General features: G+C 39.3%; 2 long non-coding RNA genes and 1 pseudogene across 2 annotated transcripts in view; 2 read left to right on the top strand and 1 right to left on the bottom strand.

Annotated features, from left to right (window-relative positions):
- 4930448C13Rik (RIKEN cDNA 4930448C13 gene) overlaps nt 1-5,000 on the bottom strand; it is a 54,001-nt gene extending 49,001 nt beyond the window's left edge. The window contains exons 1-2 of the long non-coding RNA NR_045960.1: nt 4,911-5,000; nt 3,953-4,043 (exon numbers count right to left, since the gene is read on the bottom strand). This is a non-coding gene — a long non-coding RNA (RIKEN cDNA 4930448C13 gene). The remainder of the gene's footprint in view (nt 1-3,952; nt 4,044-4,910) is intronic.
- Nucleotides 5,390-5,912, top strand: Gm3838 (predicted gene 3838; annotated as a pseudogene).
- Gm36128 overlaps nt 6,315-19,066 on the top strand; it is a 44,489-nt gene continuing 31,737 nt past the window's right edge. The window contains exons 1-2 of the long non-coding RNA XR_381295.3: nt 6,315-6,379; nt 6,751-6,826. This is a non-coding gene — a long non-coding RNA (predicted gene, 36128). The remainder of the gene's footprint in view (nt 6,380-6,750; nt 6,827-19,066) is intronic.

Raw genomic sequence — 19,066 nt, forward strand, 5'->3', positions numbered from 1 at the left:
AACACACATGGTATGTACTCACTGGTAAGTGGATTCTAGACCAAAAGCTCAGAATACCCATGATATATGTAACTCACAGACCACATAAAACTCAAGATGAAGGAATGCCAAAGTGTGGACGCTTCAGTTCTTCTTAGAGGGGGAACAAAATTTTCATAGGAGGTATAAAAAGGAAGGCACTTGGGAGAAAAAGAGGAGGGGGGGGAAGAGGGGCAGGATCAGGTATGGGAGGAAACTTGGATGATATACAGAGGGTCAGGAAATTGAACAGAGTTGTATAGTAATGGGGGATGGGGAACTAGGGGTAGCTACAAGAAAGTCCCAGATGCCAGGAAAGCAAGAGGCTCTTAGGATCCAATGGGGAAGAGATTAGCTGAAATATCCAACAAAAGGGAGCGAGAACCTGAAGCAACCATATTCCTAGGTTAGGCAAGGTCCTGGTTTGGGGATGGGGTCACTGATTCATCTCCAAATTTTATCCCAGAAGTGTTCCTGTCTAAAATAAATACTGGGACAAAGTGTGGAACAGAGACTGAAGGAAAGGCTATCCAGAGACTGCCCTACCTGAGGATCCATCCCATATGCAGACCCCAAACACAGACATTTTAGCAGATGCCAAGAAATGCTTGCCTGATATCGCTGTCTCCTGAGAGGCTCTGAGCCTGAAACATACAGATGTGGATGCTCACAGCCAACCATTGGACTGAGCATGGGGACACCAATGGAGGAGTTAGGGAAAGGACTGAAGGAGCTGAAGTGATTCGCAGTCTCATAGGAAGTTCAACAATATCAACCAACCAGACCTCCTGGTGTTCCCAGGAACTCAACCATCAACTAAAGAGTCCACATGGAGGGACCCATGGCTCTAGCTACATATGTAGCAGAGGATGGGCATCGATGGGAGGAGAGACCCTTTGTCCTATGAAGGCTAAATGCCCCAGTGTAGGAGAATGCCAGGGCAGTGAGAAAGGAGCAGGTATGTTGGTAGGGAAGCACTCTCATAAAAGCAAGGGGAGGGGGAGTTGAATAGGGGGTATCAAGAGGGGGGACCAGGAAAGGGGATAACATTTGAAATGTAAATAAATAAAATATCCAATAAGAAAAAACAATGTTGTTGTTTTTCTATTACTTAAAAAAAAAAATAGGTGAGGAGGTGCCCACAGCATTGCTGAAATTGTGACTGTAGTCAAACTGAGACATTTCTTGGTAGAGTGCTTACCTATCATGCATGAAGCCCTGAGTTCTAGTTCCAGCACTGGATAAACTGGACATAGTGGTGCATGCTATAGTCCTGCACTCTGTACCCACACACAGAAAGATTACGAGTTTATTGTCATTCCTTGGTACATACAGTGAGCTCTAGGCCAGTGGTTCTCAGCCTTCCTAATGCTGCCACCCTTTGATATAGTCCCTCATGTTGTAGTGACCCCCAACCATAAAGTTATTACTCTTCACAACTGTAATTCTGCTACTGTTATAAATTATAATAGAAATATCTGTGTTTTTTGGTGGTCATAGGTAACCCATGTGAAAGGGTCATTTGACCTTTCCAAAGTGGTCACAGTTGAGAGCCACTGTGCTAACCTATTCTAGACAACAAAAGACTCTTTCTCAAAAAGTAATACCAGACAAATCTGTTAGTCGGGATCATTTTAGACATCATCACAATGTGGTAAAAGCAGGAGTGGGATTTTCAAAATGATTTGCACACTTAAGGGTACTTTCTTAGTAAAATAAGCTGCTATATAAGCAGGACTGTGAGCATTTGTTCATGTAGAATAATTATTCTTTATATTTTTAAGAAATAGAGAATGCAGAGACTACCAGGGAATGGCTAATAAAAATATTCCATCATGGGGATTGGTATAGCTAAGGGTCTCACTTACTGGAGAAGGAAATCAAGTTCTGTATCTCTTGACTATGTTCTCTAGTTTGTTTAGGCCTACTAATCAACAGCATTTTTGGAGAAAAATGATGGAATTTTCTGCATCATTTGAAAAAACTTCAAAATATTCTTTTCAATGACAATTTTATGGTAGTTACAAGAAATTTTGAGTAAAAGTATCTCAGAGATGACACTGTACAATTTTTTATATTAGAGAAATATTCTATGGTGTTTTTCTTTCTGTCTTTATGGAAAGCAGCCCAAGGCATTATGTGCTAACATGATGGTTATATCTATTTTTCAGAGTCCATTAGTCAAGGAAACTCAGGCTGAAAATTAGTGTTCCTTTTTGCCTCTTCTATTGTTTATACACAGATATTTTGAATGTTAGAAAGAAATTATAGCTTCAAGTAATCCAAAAGCACATGAAGGAGAATGTATTCCATAATGGGAAGTCTAAGATATAAGCCAAGACCATTATGTCTGAAGGCACAGAAATCTGTTCATTGATTGAATTTATCAGAGTTGTCTTGGTGTCAACTTCCTCAGTTCATTTACTGAAATTCATCTCCTAGTAACATTTTATTTCATTTCGTGGATTGTGAAGTAAACTAGGGACTTTCACATACAGATCTTTCACCTTGCTGTATATCATGACGTTTAAATGAGTATTTTCCAAATTTCTCAAGTGTTCGACAATAATGAAAATAATGCCAAGAAGTTCATACAAAAAAATTTAAGTTGGAAAGAGACTATCCAAAATGCTACGCCTCAGAAAAAAATAAAGTTAGTCTTCATAAAAAATGAATATATTAATGTCAGTGAAATGACTCAGCAGGAAGGGATGATTTCTGGCAAACCTGGCAGCTCAAGATCAATTCCCAGGACTCATGTATGTGAAAGAGAGAACAGACTTCTGCATCATCGCATGAAGACCATGGCATACAAGTGCACACACATGGACACACAGAAAGACAAAGACAGAGAGAGAGAGAGAGAGAGAGAGAGAGAGAGAGAGAGAGAGAGAGAGAGACAGAGAAAGACAGAGACAGAGAGACAGAGAGACAGAGAGACAGAGAGACAGAGTTGCAATTGATTCATGAAGGCACTCATAACAAGTTCAACTGAACATAACTATGTCATTGTAATGATTACCTTCTCTTCAATAACTGAACCTAAAAAGAGCACTGTTAAGTAAAGGGACACAAAACTTGAAGATATTTATAGTATTTGCTATTTGCCTTAAGAAGAATGGAAACCACACTTATAACATGGTAGAGAGGGAGAAAGTCATGGACATAGATAGACTCCCTGATGGAGTTGATAGAATATCTGAAATGTTAAGGTGAACAGTGATGAAATGGATACATGCACAAATAAATTTTCATTATGTTGTCTTAAAATTTTCGGATTATACTGCACTTACCTATTACCTCTTAGTTTATGAGTAAGTACTTATTTAAAGAAGAAAGGAAATAAAGTTTCTTTTTAATAAGGAAAGAAGATGGAAAAATGTAAAGAAGAAATAATTGTATAGAATTCCTTTTTAGTTATTTAGACTCTCCAACTGATCCTAAACTGGACAAAGTTTATTCCTTTGAACCAATCCTTGGTTCTGCTGGTTGGGATGTGTAATTTATTCCACTCAGATTTCTAATTATAATACAAATGCAGTAATTAGTTATTTGCTGATTGTCCCACATTAATACTTACATCAGTGTGGTAAGAGGGTAATTTAATATGGACCTTGTCCCTCCAGAGCAACTAGTGTATTAAATATGTTTCACACCACCCACCCCTTGTTATCTAACATTCTGATGAGCAATCAGAGAGACAATGGCTTGCATAGCTGATCACATGTGAATGAAAGGGTCATGTTTTCATTTAAGTATGCACAATTTCCTCTTCTTTGTAACAGTGTCCTGATTAACTGATAATTCAGATCACCAGAGATATAGGAAGGAAGAGAGAGAGAGCGAGAGAGAGAGAAATTGAATGATTTAATTTTTTATTTAAATAAATGAATGCTTAAGCCTTAATCAGCTTTGCATTATTACAAATAAATACCTGAGTCATTCTGTAGGTGAATAAATGTTTCAGTAGTTCATAGTTTTGGTGCTTCAGTTCTGAGATCACAGAGTTTCGTTTCCTTGCATATCTGGAAGAGGTGATATTTTAATGAAGCAATGTATTTTGGAGGAGAACTCAATAATGAGGCGGAGAAGTAGGGAGGGGAAGATGGAAGAAGGGACAGTGAGAAGGAAGAGAGAGAGAGTGGAGACAGGGAGACATATCAGAGTTCTAAAATCCACTGGAGTAAACATTCTTACTGACTTAAAATATTTCTCTAACTCTTTAAACATATTGTTTGTTTGTTTGTTTTTTGTTTGTTTGTTTGTTTTTCGAAACAGGGTTTCTCTGTAGAGCCCTGGCTGCCCTGAAACTCACTTTGTAGACCAGGCTGGCCTCGAACTCAGAAATCCACCTACCTCTGCTTCCTGAGTGCTGGAATTAAAGGAGTGCGCCACCACGCCCGGCTTTAAACATAGTCTTTTGAAATTTAAATATGATTATACTGTTTACAGCTTATTTTCCGTCTTCTAATTCTCTCATACATTACCTCTCTTGAACTCAAATTTATGACATTTTATATATACATATATATATATATATATATATATATATATATATATATATATATATATATATATTGCTAAGAACAGGAGAAATAATCTTTCCCAGAGAATAAGAAACTACAGATTTGTTATTACTACAAGTAATCAGCCCTGAAACCTTTAACTTTCAATAGCCTATCATTATTTCACATAGGACCATCAAGAAGACTTCGTGTTTATGTGAAGATTAACAGGAGACACTCGTTCAAATCACAACAGCTTGTAATTTTCCACTCCATTACAGCTCAAGATGCCTTGCATAGGGAACGGCATACCATAGTGGACTTGTCTTCTCATCTCATAATCATAACATAATCAAGATAATTCCCCATAGATGTACCGAGTCCAACCTGATTTAGATAGTTTCTCATTGAGGCTCTCTTCCAAGGTAATTCTAGACTGCTTCAGATGGACAATATAAACTGATCATTACCAACTCCACCTTTTCTTACTTTGACATGCAAACAAGATTTTTAAGCTTCAACATTCTATCCATTATCTCTAATGATCCATATTTACCTCACAATGCAAAACCCACTGTCTTTAAACTTTTCATCTTAAAAGTCTAAAATTTCTTAACTGTTAGCTTCTATAATATAAAATATCTTTTAAAAAATATTTTCAACCTATATAGACAGATAATAAACATTTCCAGTTCAAAATGATTAGAAGGATTATAAAGTCAAGGTTCGCCATGAAAGAACTTCTAATGGTTCTAAAACTGACTCTGAGGAGGAGGAGGAAGAGGGAGGAGGAGGAAGAGGAGGAGGAGGAGGAGAAGGAGGAGGAGGAGGAGGAGGAGGAGGAGGAGGAGGAGGAGGAGGAGGAGGAGGAGGAGGAGGAGGAGGAGGAGAAGCAGCAGAAGGAGCAGAGGAGCCTGGCTGCTCATCCTGGGTTCAAGCGGCACCACCACTCAGAAGACTGTGGTGGAGGTCCTCGGTCCCTGTCCAGGGGGCTCCCTTGTAAAAAAAAAAAAAAAAGCAGCCTCGGAGGGCAGCAGTGAAAAGACAGTTTCAGACACAAAGCCTTCTGTACCTACCACTTCAGAAGGTGGGCCTGAGCTGGAGTTACAAATCCCTGAACTGCCTCTTGACAACAACGAATTTTGGGTCCATGACGGTTGTATTCTCTGGGCCAATGGAATCTACCTGGTTTGTGGCAGGCTCTATGGCCTGCAGGGAGCGCTGGAAATCACCAGAGAGATGAAATGCTCCCACTACCAGGAGGCTGGAACTACTTTGGGCTGCTACAACACAGGCTGCTCCTTCTGACACCATTACCCATGTGCCATTGATGCAGATTGTTTGCTGCATGAGGAGAATTTCTCGGTGAGGTGCCCCAAGCACAAGGTTGGAATGACAGAGAACTTACTTGACATAGGCCTGAGGCCTAGCTACCTCCTCTGAGCCATGTTTCACGCAACGAAACACAGTCTCTGCAAGTGTCACCTCCTGAAGAACATGAGCTGCTTCATCTTGAAGATGGATTTTAAGGTGAGACTGTAGAGATGAGAAGGTGGAGGACACATGTAACAGAATCCTCCTGCTGTGCAACCACACCCCACTCTGCCCTGTCCTGCACCCCCGCTGCGCTGTGCGCACTGCCCATGCCAACACTTCCTTCCTATGTTCTCACATCACACTCAAACTGGTGATACCACAGGAAAAGATACAAGATGTTTGAATGGCTGTTTCCATGGACACAATCTCCATAGTGACAATGTGGGGGAGGGGGGAGGGGTGGGCTGATGGGAAACGGGAAGTTAAAAGGGAGGGATAATATATATATATAGTCTGGAAAGACTTTGTTTAAATGAAAGGTGCGCTATCCCTTTTGATTCTATTTTAAAATTATCTAGTTAATTCAAAATTTGTACCAATGACAATGAAATTTGAATGTGAAATTGAACTGAACAAACTCATCTCATCAAGGATGGGGTGTGGCTTTGATCTTTAGCCTGTCTCACAATTCAGTGAACACTAGACCCTGGACTGAAAGAGCAGACAAATGGCAACCACCCTTCCCTTGGTTAGAATCTGTCTCACAGGGGAAGTTTGGGGAAGGGGGACAGATTGGGGCTGGTCATTTTCAAAAGTGTGGGGAACGATGTTTAAACACAAAAATAATTTCTTTTCTTTCCAGAAACACTATTTATTTATTTTTATTTTTCCCTTTTTTTCTTTTTTGCAGGGGGTGGGTGGTAGTGGTGAAATTGGCAGATGCTACAACGTCATGGCTGTATCCTGTATCACTGTGGCCCCACCAAGTAGGTAGAATAGCCCCAACAGGTGTACGCAAGGAATGGCTTATCTCTGGTGCCCTCTTTCCTTGGCACATTCCATGTAGTTGGGACCCTTGGTGGTGGTGGTGGGGGGGACCCACAACATCCATGGAAACCATGGAGGCCCAGGCCTATGCTGCTGAAACAAGCAGGGTCTGGGAGAGAACTGTGGTGTGAGCCATGTGGGTGCACTAAGCTGACCAGAGCCAGCCACTTTAACACTTCTCTATTGCTTTTATTTTTTAGAGTGGAAAAGGAGCTTGTCAGATATGTTGCCCATGCTATGTGACTCTTTATGTTGTATTGTTATGATTTGTAAATTGTTTAATTTTTAAATATGAGTTTTAAAAAAAATGAAAAAAGTACCAAAAAAAAAATCTTGTTAAGGCCTTAAGAAGGGATATGTGCATCTTTCAGGGGTCACTTGGCCGTGGGGATAAAATAGCTTTTTTACAAACAGTTTTACTTAAAAAAACAAAAATAAAAAAACAAAAAACAAAACCATAATAAACTTCATTTTAACCTTGAAGAAAATGATATTTTCAACCTATATTGACATATAACAAGCATTTCCGGTTCAAAATGATTAGAAGGATTACAACATAGGAATTTAGAATCAAAAAATAAAAATGTAACAGAAAAATTACTAAATCCTGCAGGACTATGTCTGGAACCTAGAGTTTATAATGTAACTCCTAAGCTTCAAATAGCTTGCTATCCAACCCTTCTGACCCTGCCACCTCAGGCACACAGATTGGCCTTCAGGTCAGCTACTCTACATCTGCAGCTCTCATTGGTAGACATCCCTGGATTCTGGCAATTCTGGTATTTAAAGATATCTATTACAACCTTTGCAGTGGTCTCTCTGGAAAGCTCTACAGAGACTGTGGCCTCGTCACATGGTGCCTAGCCTCAGGTCCTCTTCATAATCCTCTCCATTTTGCTACTTTTGTGATTCTTTTGTGAATTTAAAATCAATACCACATGGATGGCACCTATCACATTGCCAAGTTTGGCTGGATGCACAAGATGTAGCCTGCTCTTGGACCATTGGACCATACCATAACTACATCAGTCTCTGTATGCTGAGCAGAGACTTTCCTAGTCTCCCAGTGTGGTTCAAGAATATTCTCTCCAACTATGCTCATCACTTGGGCAACCATAGCTGTTTCATTAACATCAGACTCATAACAGGCCACATTGAAGTTTCCTCTATTAAACCAATTAGTCCGTTATCCCTCAGTTTATTCTCACCCAGGTTCTCAGGGCATGGAAAGAATGAAGCTTTGGGAAAACATCTTGGACAAATATTATATAAGCAAAAGTTAGTAGCACTGTTCATGATGGCCCTTTCTCCTCTTTGAAATCTCATGAGCTGGGCAGCCCCTGTTAGTATTTCTCTGAGCATTCTTTTCTTACAAGTTTCCATAACAACACCCCATTAAGATTTTTCTATAATATACATGATCTTTTCTAACCTAAAGTTCTAAATCTTCCCCTATTCCTTAAGCATGACAGCTCTAAGTACCCAAAAGCTACACAAGCAGGGAAACCATAGCATTAATCCTAATTATCAGTACTGATTTGTATCATAGTCTATTTCTAGTTGCATGTTTTAGATTATCATTACAGATTATAGTCCATCAGAGGGAGTTTTCTCATGAATACACACCTAGCTGGTAGCATACAGACCTTGCTTCTAACTACAACGCCTGAATGTTCTTCACTGATTTATAAAAGTTACAGAATATTGATTACACAGTTCTGGTTCTCATATATTAGGTTTGAAATCATTCTATGTTTTTTATCTTGTACTGTTTTTGCTTTTGTAAGTTTTTTTCCTGTGTTCTAGACCACCTGTATTTTTTTCATGAAAGGATATATTTAAAATATTTGTTTATTTTATGTATATATTAATATGAGTGCATGTTTGTGAAGCTTATATTCGGGTGTGTATGAAGACCAAAAGAGGGCATTTGATTCCTATATTGGAACTAGAGGTGATGAGGAGCCACCATGTGGATGCTCAAAATGGAATCTTGATCCTCAGGAAGAGCAGCAAATGCACTTTAACTGCTGATCCATCTTTTCAACCCTAAATTATGATCTATGTTAATAACATTATATACTAGCTTTATATCAGACTTTTTATAGATACTATGTCATTTACTTCTTCAATTTCTGAGTAAACATTTTTTGTCACGAATCACCATACACTCAGATAAATTCAAAACTTGGTCTTGGGAGGAACATAGATTTGATTTCAAATGGTTCGATTTTTATAGCCCTAAATCCCCTTTCCAAAGGCATAGATAAGCAAAATGCTAAGAGAACTTTTTTGACAATACAATTAAGTCGAAGTAAACTTCTCAATACAGATGATATAATTGATGTGCTAAAGAGATGGGTAAATCATTCCAGCAAGCTTTAGAGACAGAACATTAAGTAGAACTTTGAGATATAAGACCATGTGCCTAGCCAGTGAGGTATTAGACATGGCTAGGGACAAAAGTAAGTCCATGCTGTGGGTTTTGGGGTTTTTTGTTTGTTTTGTTTTGTTTTGTTTTTGCTGAACTTTACACACAATATAATGTTAAAGGACAGAGGAATTCTGAATGGATGGAAAGGAGCTGTTCTAATTTTTGTTCTTTGAAGGGATAGAAAATCTGTGGCTGAAAGACTGGAGGCTGTAGGAATGCTGGGAAATATAACAGGCTAGATATAAAAACAAAAAGCATATACTCCACATAGAAAGCTTGAGAGTGGCTAAGTAACTGCAAAAGCACTACAGAAAATTTTCTTTATTTTCATAAGCATGAAAATAAAGAGAGAAAAAAAGATGAATAGCATACCCACAACCATAAACCTGGTTGGGTGTAAAGCCTTTTTTTTTTTTTCCTTTCCATTTTTTATTAGGTATTTAGCTCATTTACATTTCCAATGCTATACCAAAAGTCCCCCATACCCACCCACCCCCACTCCCCTACCCGCCCACTCCCCCTTTTTGGCCCTGGCGTTCCCCTGTTCTGGGGCATATAAAGTTTGCGTGTCCAATGGGCCTCTCTTTCCAGTGATGGCCGACTAGGCCATCTTTTGATATATATGCAGCTAGAGTCAAGAGCTCCGGGGTACTGGTTAGATGATAATGTTGATCCACCTATAGGGTTGCAGATCCCTTTAGCTCCTTGGGTACTTTCTCTAGCTCCTCCATTGGGAGCCCTGTGATCCATCCATTAGCTGACTGTGAGCACCCACTTCTGTGTTTGCTAGGCCCCGGCATAGTCTCACAAGAGACAGCTACATCTGGGTCCTTTAGATAAAATCTTGCTAGTGTATGCAATGGTGTCAGCTTTTGGATGCTGATTATGGGGTGGATCCCTGGATATGGCAGTCTCTACATGGTCCATCCTTTCATCTAAGCTCCAAACTTTGTCTCTGTAACTCCTTCCAAGGGTGTTTTGTTCCCACTTCTAAGGAGGGGCATAGTGTCCACACTTCAGTCTTCATTTTTCTTGAGTTTCATGTGTTTAGGAAATTGTATCTTATATCTTGGGTATCCTAGGTTTTGGGCTAATATCCACTTATCAGTGAGTACATATTGTGTGAGTTCCTTTGTGAATGTGTTACCTCACTCAGGATGATGCCCTCCAGGTCCATCCATTTGGCTAGGAATTTCATAAATTCATTCTTTTTAATAGCTGAGTAGTACTCCATTGTGTAGATGTACCACATTTTCTGTATCCATTCCTCTGTTGAGGGGCATCTGGGTTCTTTCCAGCTTCTGGCTATTATAAATAAGGCTGCTATGAACATAGTGGAGCATGTGTCCTTCTTACCAGTTGGGGCATCTTCTGGATATATGCCCAGGAGAGGTATTGCTGGATCCTCCGGTAGTATTATATCCAATTTTCTGAGGAACCGCCAGACTGATTTCCAGAGTGGTTGTAAAAGCCTGCAATCCCACCAACAATGGAGGAGTGTTCCTCTTTCTCCACATCCACGCCAGCATCTGCTGTCACCTGAATTTTTGATCTTAGACATTCTGACTGGTGTGAGGTGGAATCTCAGGGTTGTTTTGATTTGCATTTCCCTGATGATTAAGGATGTTGAACATTTTTTCAGGTGCTTCTCAGGTGAGAATTCTTTGTTCTGTTCTGAGCCCCATTTTTTAATGGGGTTATTTGCTTTTCTGAAGTCCACCTTCTTGAGTTCTTTATATATGTTGGATATTAGTCCCCTATCTGATTTAGGATAGATAAAGATCCTTTCCCAATCTGTTGGTGGTCTCTTTGTCTTATTGACGGTGTCTTTTGCCTTGCAGAAACTTTGGAGTTTCATTAGGTCCCATTTGTCAATTCTCAATCTTACAGCACAAGCCATTGCTGTTCTGTTCAGGAATTTTTCCCCTGTGCCCATATCTTCAAGGCTTTTCCCCACTTTCTCCTCTATAAGTTTCAGTGTCTCTGGTTTTATGTGAAGTTCTTTGATCCATTTAGATTTGACCTTAGTACAAGGAGATAAGTATGGATCGATTCGCATTCTTCTACATGATAACAACCAGTTGTGCCAGCACCAATTGTTGAAAATGCTGTCTTTCTTCCACTGGATGGTTTTAGCTCCCTTGTCGAAGATCAAGTGACCATAGGTGTGTGGGTTCATTTCTGGGTCTTCAATTCTATTCCATTGGTCTACTTGTCTGTCTCTATACCAGTACCATGCAGTTTTTACCACAATTGCTCTGTAGTAAAGCTTTAGGTCAGGCATGGTGATTCCACCAGAGGTTCTTTTATCCTTGAGAAGAGTTTTTGCTATCCTAGGTTTTTTGTTATTCCAGATGAATTTGCAAATTGCTCCTTCTAATTCATTGAAGAATTGAGTTGGAATTTTGATGGGGATTGCATTGAATCTGTAGATTGCTTTTGGCAAGATAGCCATTTTTACAATGTTGATCCTGCCAATCCATGAGCATGGGAGATCTTTCCATCTTCTGAGATCTTTTTTAATTTCTTTCTTCAGAGACTTGAAATTTTTATCATACAGATCTTTCACTTCCTTAGTTAGAGTCACGCCGAGATATTTTATATTATTTGTGACTATTGAGAAGGGTGTTGTTTCCCTAATTTCTTTCTCAGCCTGTTTATTCTTTGTGTAGAGAAAGGCCATTGACTTGTTTGAGTTAATTTTATATCCAGCTACTTCACCGAAGCTGTTTATCAGGTTTAGGAGTTCTCTGGTGGAATTTTTAGGGTCACTTATATATACTATTATATCATCTGCAAAAAGTGATATTTTGACTTCCTCCTTTCCAATTTGTATCCCCTTGATCTCCTTTTGTTGTCGAATTGCTCTGGCTAATACTTCAAGTACTATGTTGAAAAGGTAGGGAGAAAGTGGGCAGCCTTGTCTAGTCCCTGATTTTAGTGGGATTGCTTCCAGCTTCTCTCCATTTACTTTGATGTTGGCTACTGGTTTGCTGTAGATTGCTTTTATCATGTTTAGGTATGGGCCTTGAATTCCTGATCTTTCCAGAACTTTTATCATGAATGGGTGTTGGATCTTGTCAAATGCTTTTTCTGCATCTAACGAGATGATCATGTGGTTTTTGTCTTTGAGTTTGTTTATATAGTGGATTACATTGATGGATTTTCGTATATTAAACCATCCCTGCATCCCTGGAATAAAACCTACTTGGTCAGGATGGATGATTGCTTTAATGTGTTCTTGGATTCGGTTAGCGAGAATTTTATTGAGGATTTTTGCATCGATATTCATAAGAGAAATTGGTCTGAAGTTCTCTATCTTTGTTGGATCTTTCTGTGGTTTAGGTATCAGAGTAATAGTGGCTTCATAAAATGAGTTGGGTAGAGTACCTTCTACTTCTATCTTGTGAAAAAGTTTGTGCAGAACTGGAATTAGATCTTCTTTGAAGGTCTGATAGAACTCTGCACTAAACCCGTCTGGTCCTGGGCTTTTTTTGGCTGGGAGACTATTTATAACTGCTTCTATTTCTTTAGGGGATATGGGACTGTTTAGAAGCTCAACTTGATTCTGATTCAACTTTGGTACCTGGTATCTGTCCAGGAATTTGTCCATTTCGTCCAGGTTTTCGAGTTTTGTTGAGTATAGCCTTTTGTAGAAGGATCTGATGGTGTTTTGGATTTCTTCAGGATCTGTTGTTATGTCTCCCTTTTCAGTTCTGATTTTGCTAATTAGGATTTTGTCTCTGTGCCCTCTAGTGAGTCTAGCTAAGGGTTTATCTATCTTGTTGATTTTCTCAAAGAACCAACTCCTCGTTTGGTTAATTCTTTGAATGGTTCTTCTTGTTTCCACTTGGTTGATTTCACCCTGAGTTTAATTATTTCCTGCCGTCTACTCCTCTTGGGTGAATTTGCTTCCTTTTTTTCTAGAGCTTTGAGATGTGTTGTCAAGCTGCTAGTATGTGCTCTCTCCCGTTTCTTCTTGGAGGCACTCAGAGCTATGAGTTTCCCTCTTAGAAATGCTTTCATTGTGTCCCAAAGGTTTGGGTATGTTGTGGCTTCATTTTCATTAAACTCTAAAAAGTCTTTAATTTCTTTCTTTATTCCTTCCTTGACCAAGGTATCATTGAGAAGAGTGTTGTTCAGTTTCCACGTGAGTGTTGGCTTTCTGTTATTTTTTTTTTTTTGTTATTGAAGATCAGCCTTAGTGCATGGTGATCTGATAGGATACATGGGACAATTTCAATATTTTTGAATCTGTTGAGGCCTGTTTTGTGACCTATTATATGGTCAATTTTGGAGAAGGTACCATGAGGTGCTGAGAAGAAGGTATATCCTTTTGTTTTAGGATAAAATGTTCTGTAGATATCTGTCAGATCCATTTGTTTCATCACTTCTGTTAGTTTCAGTGTGTCCCTGTTTAGTTTCTGTTTCCATGATCTGTCCATTGGTGAAAGTGGTGTGTTGAAGTCTCCCACTATTATTGTGTGAGGTGCAATGTGTGCTTTGAGCTTTACTAAAGTTTCTTTAATGAATGTGGCTGCCCTTGTATTTGGAGCATAGATATTCAGAATTGAGAGTTCCTCTTGGAGGATTTTACCTTTGATGAGTATGAAGTGCCCCTCCTTGTCTTTTTTGATGACTTTGGGTTGGAAGTCAATCTTATCAGATATTAGGATGGCTACTCCAGCTTGTTTCTTCATACCATTTGCTTGGAAAATTGTTTTCCAGCCTTTTATTCTGAGGTAGTGTCTATCTTTTTCTCTGAGATGTGTCTCCTGTAAACAGCAAAATGTTGGGTCTTGTTTGTGTAGCCAGTTTGTTAGTCTATATCTTTTTATTGGGGAGTTGAGACCATTGATGTTAAGAGATATTAAGGAAAAGTAATTGTTGCTTCCTGTTATTTTTGTTGTTAAAGTTGGCATTCTGTTCTTGTGGCTGTCTTCTTTTAGGTTTGTTGAGGGATTACCTTCTTGTTTTTTCTAGGGCATTGTTCCCGTTCTTGTATTGGTTTTTTTCTGTTATTAACCTTTGAAGGGCTGGATTCGTGGAGAGATAATGTGTGAATTTGGTTTTGTCGTGGAATACTTTGGTTTCTCCATCTATGGTAATTGAGAGTTTGGCTGGGTATAGTAGCCTGGGCTGGAATTTGTGTTCTCTTAGTGTCTGTATAACATCTGTCCAGGCTCTTCTGGCTTTCATAGTCTCTGGTGAAAAATCTGGTGTAATTCTGATAGGCTTGCCTTTGTATGTTACTTGACCTTTTTCCCTTACTGCTTTTAGTATTCTATCTTTATTTAGTGTATTTGTTCTGATTATTATGTGTCGGGAGGAATTTCTTTTCTGGTCCAGTCTATTTGGAGTTCTGTAGGCTTCTTGTATGTTTATAGGTATCTCTTTCTTTATATTTGGGAAGTTTTCTTCAATAATTTTGTTGAAGATGTTTGCTGGTCCTTTGAGTTGAAAATCTTCATTCTCATCCACTCCTATTATCCGTAGGTTTGGTCTTCTCATTGTGTCCTGGATTTCCTGGATATTTTGAGTTAGGATCTTTTTGCATTTTCCATTTTCTTTGATTGTTGTGCCGATGTTCTCTATGGAATCTTCTGTACCTGAGATTCTCTCTTCCATCTCTTGTATTCTGTTGCTGATGCTCAAATCTATGGTTCCAGATTTCTTTCCTAGGGTTTCTATCTCCAGTGTTGCCTCACTTTGAATTTTCTTTACTGTGTCTACTTCCCTTTTTAGGTCTAGTATGGTTTTGTTCATTTCCATCACCTGTTTGTATGTTTTTTCCTCTTTTTCTGTAAGGACTTCTACCTGTTTGATTGTGTTTTCCTGTTTTTCTTTAAGGACTTGTAACTCTTTAGCAGTGTTCTCCTGTATTTCTTTAAGTGATTTGTTAAAGTCCTTCTTGATGTCCTCTACCATCATCATGAGATATACTTTTAAATCTAGGTCTAGGTTTTCGGGTGTGTTGGGGTGCCCTGGACTGGGCGAAGTGGGAGTTCTGGGTTCTGATGATGGTGAGTGGTCTTGGTTCCTGTTAGTAGGATTCCTACGTTTACCTTTCGCCATCTGGTAATCTCTGGAGTTAGTAGTTATAGTTGACTCTGTTTAGAGATTGTTCTTCTGGTGATTCTGTTACCATCTCTCAGCAGACCTGGGAGACAGATTCTCTCCTCTGAGTTTCAGTGCTCAGAGCACTCTCTGCTGGCAAGCTCTCTTACAGGGAAGGTGCGCAGATATCTTGTTTTTGGACCTCCTCCTGGTCGAAGAAGAAGGCCCAAAACAGGGCCTCTCTCAGAAGCTGTGTTGCTTTGGCAGTTCCCAGAAGCTGTCAGCTTCTGTGGTGCAGACTCTCACCTGTGCAGACTAAATTCCTAAGTTCCAGGGAGTCCTGGAACCAAGATGGCGACCGCTGCTGCTGAGGCTGAGGCCGCCTCCCAAGCCAGGAGGACACCTGTCCTCTGGTCCGGATGGTGGCCGGCTGTCTGCGGCCCGCCAAGGGTGCTGCCTCAGCGGCTCTGTGCTTCTGCCTGTTCCAGAAGCTGTCCGGTTCTCTGGCGCACCCTCTAACCTGTTCAGACTAATTTCCTAGGTCCCGCGGAGTCCCGGAACCCAGATGCAGACTGCTGCTGCTGAGGCTGAGGCCGCCTCCCCGGTGTAAAGCCTTATGTCTCCTTTCCTTAGGCCAGAGATTTTCTATGGACGGCATATCAGTGTACTTGTTTTGGACTGAATTTATATGAAATTACTTTTAAACAAATATCTACTGATTCTGCAGCACAATGTAAGTGTACAGTCACCAGATGCAGGAGCATGTCTCCATATGGCTGCCTGAATGCTTGGGAAGAGAGAGCTCTTGGTTTTCTCATTTTCCCTGTCTGTCTATTGCATACCAGCAGGACATAATGAGTGCATTTTCTGCTCAGGGCCCACAAAAAAAATTGCAACTTTCCCACGGATAATGTTAACACATTTCTTCTTATTTCCAAAGCCTGGGAGATTTTTCCTCAAGTTCAACTGAGACTGTGACCCATTCATGGAGAAAGAGAAGTCAGTTTCTTCGTGAGTGAGGGAGTTTATGAAGCAAATGAGAACACATATTCAAAGGAGCAGCTTCAGATGTGGGAGTCGGAATGAAACACGTTCAAATAGCTTAGCAATAGTTTCAAAAGCAAATCTGCGAACTCAATGTCCATGTTACTCGGTGCATATAACCTACAAGTTGATAAATTTAATTTTGGAGTAAACTTTTTAAATTGAGTAAAAATCACCTAGTTATAAGGTTACAAGGGTATAAAACGATTTATAAAGGGAATCTTATAGGTTTATAATTGAGAAAGATGTGTTGATAACATACAGAAAAAGCACAGTGTTTTACGGCATGTGTTTTATATTATGGATACTTTTTAAATTATATTTACTTAGTTATTTGTGTATGCATATGTGTGTGTTTGTTTATGTATATAGGTGTTTTCATATTCATGGCACAGTACACATATAGAAGCCAGAGGAACTTCAGTGTTGTTTTGTCCCCATTGAAGAATATAGGTCCTAAAGTTTGAACTCTGTTTATCAGGCTTGGGGCAACCATCTCCTTTTTCATTGAATCAAATCACTAGCCTGTGTTCACTACCTTAATAGTTTTGCTTGAAATATTTCTCATGAAACAGAGTACATTTCTTTGAAGGTGCCCTTGCAAATCTTTGATTAGTTATGTTGAAATGTTTGACCTTCAGCCAGTAAGATTCAAATTGCATCCAGGGGAGTGAGAGGCTCTTGCTTTTTAGATACACCCTTAATTTCCCCATCTTTCTATTCTATACCAGGATAGCAAAGTGAGTGTATTCTCTATTCAGGGTACACAAAACAGCAAATCCTTTCAGTGAATGTTAACCCATATCTTCTTATTTCCACATAATGTGTTCATCATGAGAGAGGTAAATGTGATTGGAACACACAAAACAACTTCGGGTACATTAAAACCTGAGAGTTTAGGGAGAAAATACTATTGTGGAAATTAAATCTCCATCCTGTCCCACAGGTAATTAATGGTGAAGTAGAGGCACATTGCAGAGGATACTATAGAAAACTAAAGGGCAAGAGTAAATCATCTGTGAGATGTAATGAATTGGAACAATGAAATGAAGTTAGAGGGTCTACTCTGAATCCAGTGTTAAGCTTGCAGCTATTGACTATTGTCTTAGTCAGGGTTTCTATTTCTGCACAATCTGACCAAGAAGCAAGTTGGGGAGGAAGGGGTTTATTCAGCTTACACTTCCACATTGCTGTTCATCACTAAAGAAAGTCAGGACTGGAACTCAAGCAGGTCAGAAAGCAGGAGCTGATGCAGAAGCCATGGAGGGATGTTCTTTACTGGCTTGCTCCCCCTGTCTTGCTCAGCCTGCTCTCTTATAGAACCCAAGGCTACCAGCCCAGACAGAGATGGCACCACCCACAAGGGGCCTTTCCCCCTTGATCACTAATTGAGAAAATGCCTTACAGTTGGATCTCATGGAGGAATTTCCTCAACTGAAGCTCCTTTTTCTGTGATAACTCCAGCCTGTGTCATGTTGACACAAAACTAGCCAGTACAACTATCTTGAAACTGGGATACTAAAATAAGTCATTACAAAATCCCTGTAATCTAGAAGAATTAAAATGCAGAAAAAAATGCAGAAAAATTCTCTTGAAGAAATGCCAGTGCAAAATTTTGTGTTTGTTTGTTTGTTTGTTTGTTTGAAAGATGACTGCAGAATTCATTTATATAACACACCAAAATTCTTCCTTTAAAAGAATTTGGAATGATGTGTGGAGAGATGTTTGTAAGGATGAAGATTGGAATTAAGTGATTCTGGAAAACAAAAATCATAAATATAAGGCATATTGTTGATATGTCTAAGTAGTTATCTGAGACTTTTGAAGATCACGTTAAATTATTGCTGAATTCCAAACTTAAAAATAATAAAAATAGCCAGATGTGGTGGCACACGCCTTTAATACCAGCACTCAGGAGGCAAAGTCAGACAGATTTATGAGTTCGAGGCCAGCCTGGTCTACAAAGTGAGTTCCAGGACAGCCAGGGCTATACAAAGAAACCCTGTCTCGAAAAACCAAAATAATAATAATAAATCCAACTACAGCATCTATTTACCTCCTATAGTCCTTAGTCCTTTATAGAGATTCTCAGCCTATGGGTTGTGATCATGGGTAAACACATTTCCAATGGTATTACAAACTGTTACACCATTTAGTAGCAAAATTACAATTATAAAGTAGCAACAAAAATAAATTTACAGTTGAAGGATCTAAGACCATCAGAAATATGTGTTTTCTGATGATCGTGACACACAGGTTGAGACATACTTCTTTAGTAGAAAGTAGCATTTGGCTTACTAATTTCCAACCTTTTAAGATTACAATTACAGCTGAAGAAGACCCCAGGGAAGAGTAGAAAAATATTAGGAAGCAATTGTAAGGTGAATGCAAGGGTGAGTCTTAATGTGAGAATCGTTAAGATACAAGTCCAGATAAACACAAGTGTATGTTTTGGTACTCCGTTTCCTGTATAGTTGCTGTAAACATATTTCATTCAGAGAGGTTTTCTTTTCCTTTAACCACATTAATAATTTGGAAAAGTGTCTATCCAGCCTCTAGATACATTACTAGAGCAGGTAAGTTGATTTTGCCTTCAGAGTTAATCCAGTTGTCCCAAAGCTAGAATAGGTGTTCACCTCAGCAT

This window comes from Mus musculus, chromosome 12 (genome assembly GCF_000001635.26).
Source record: "Mus musculus strain C57BL/6J chromosome 12, GRCm38.p6 C57BL/6J".
Classification (NCBI taxonomy): domain Eukaryota; kingdom Metazoa; phylum Chordata; class Mammalia; order Rodentia; family Muridae; genus Mus; species Mus musculus.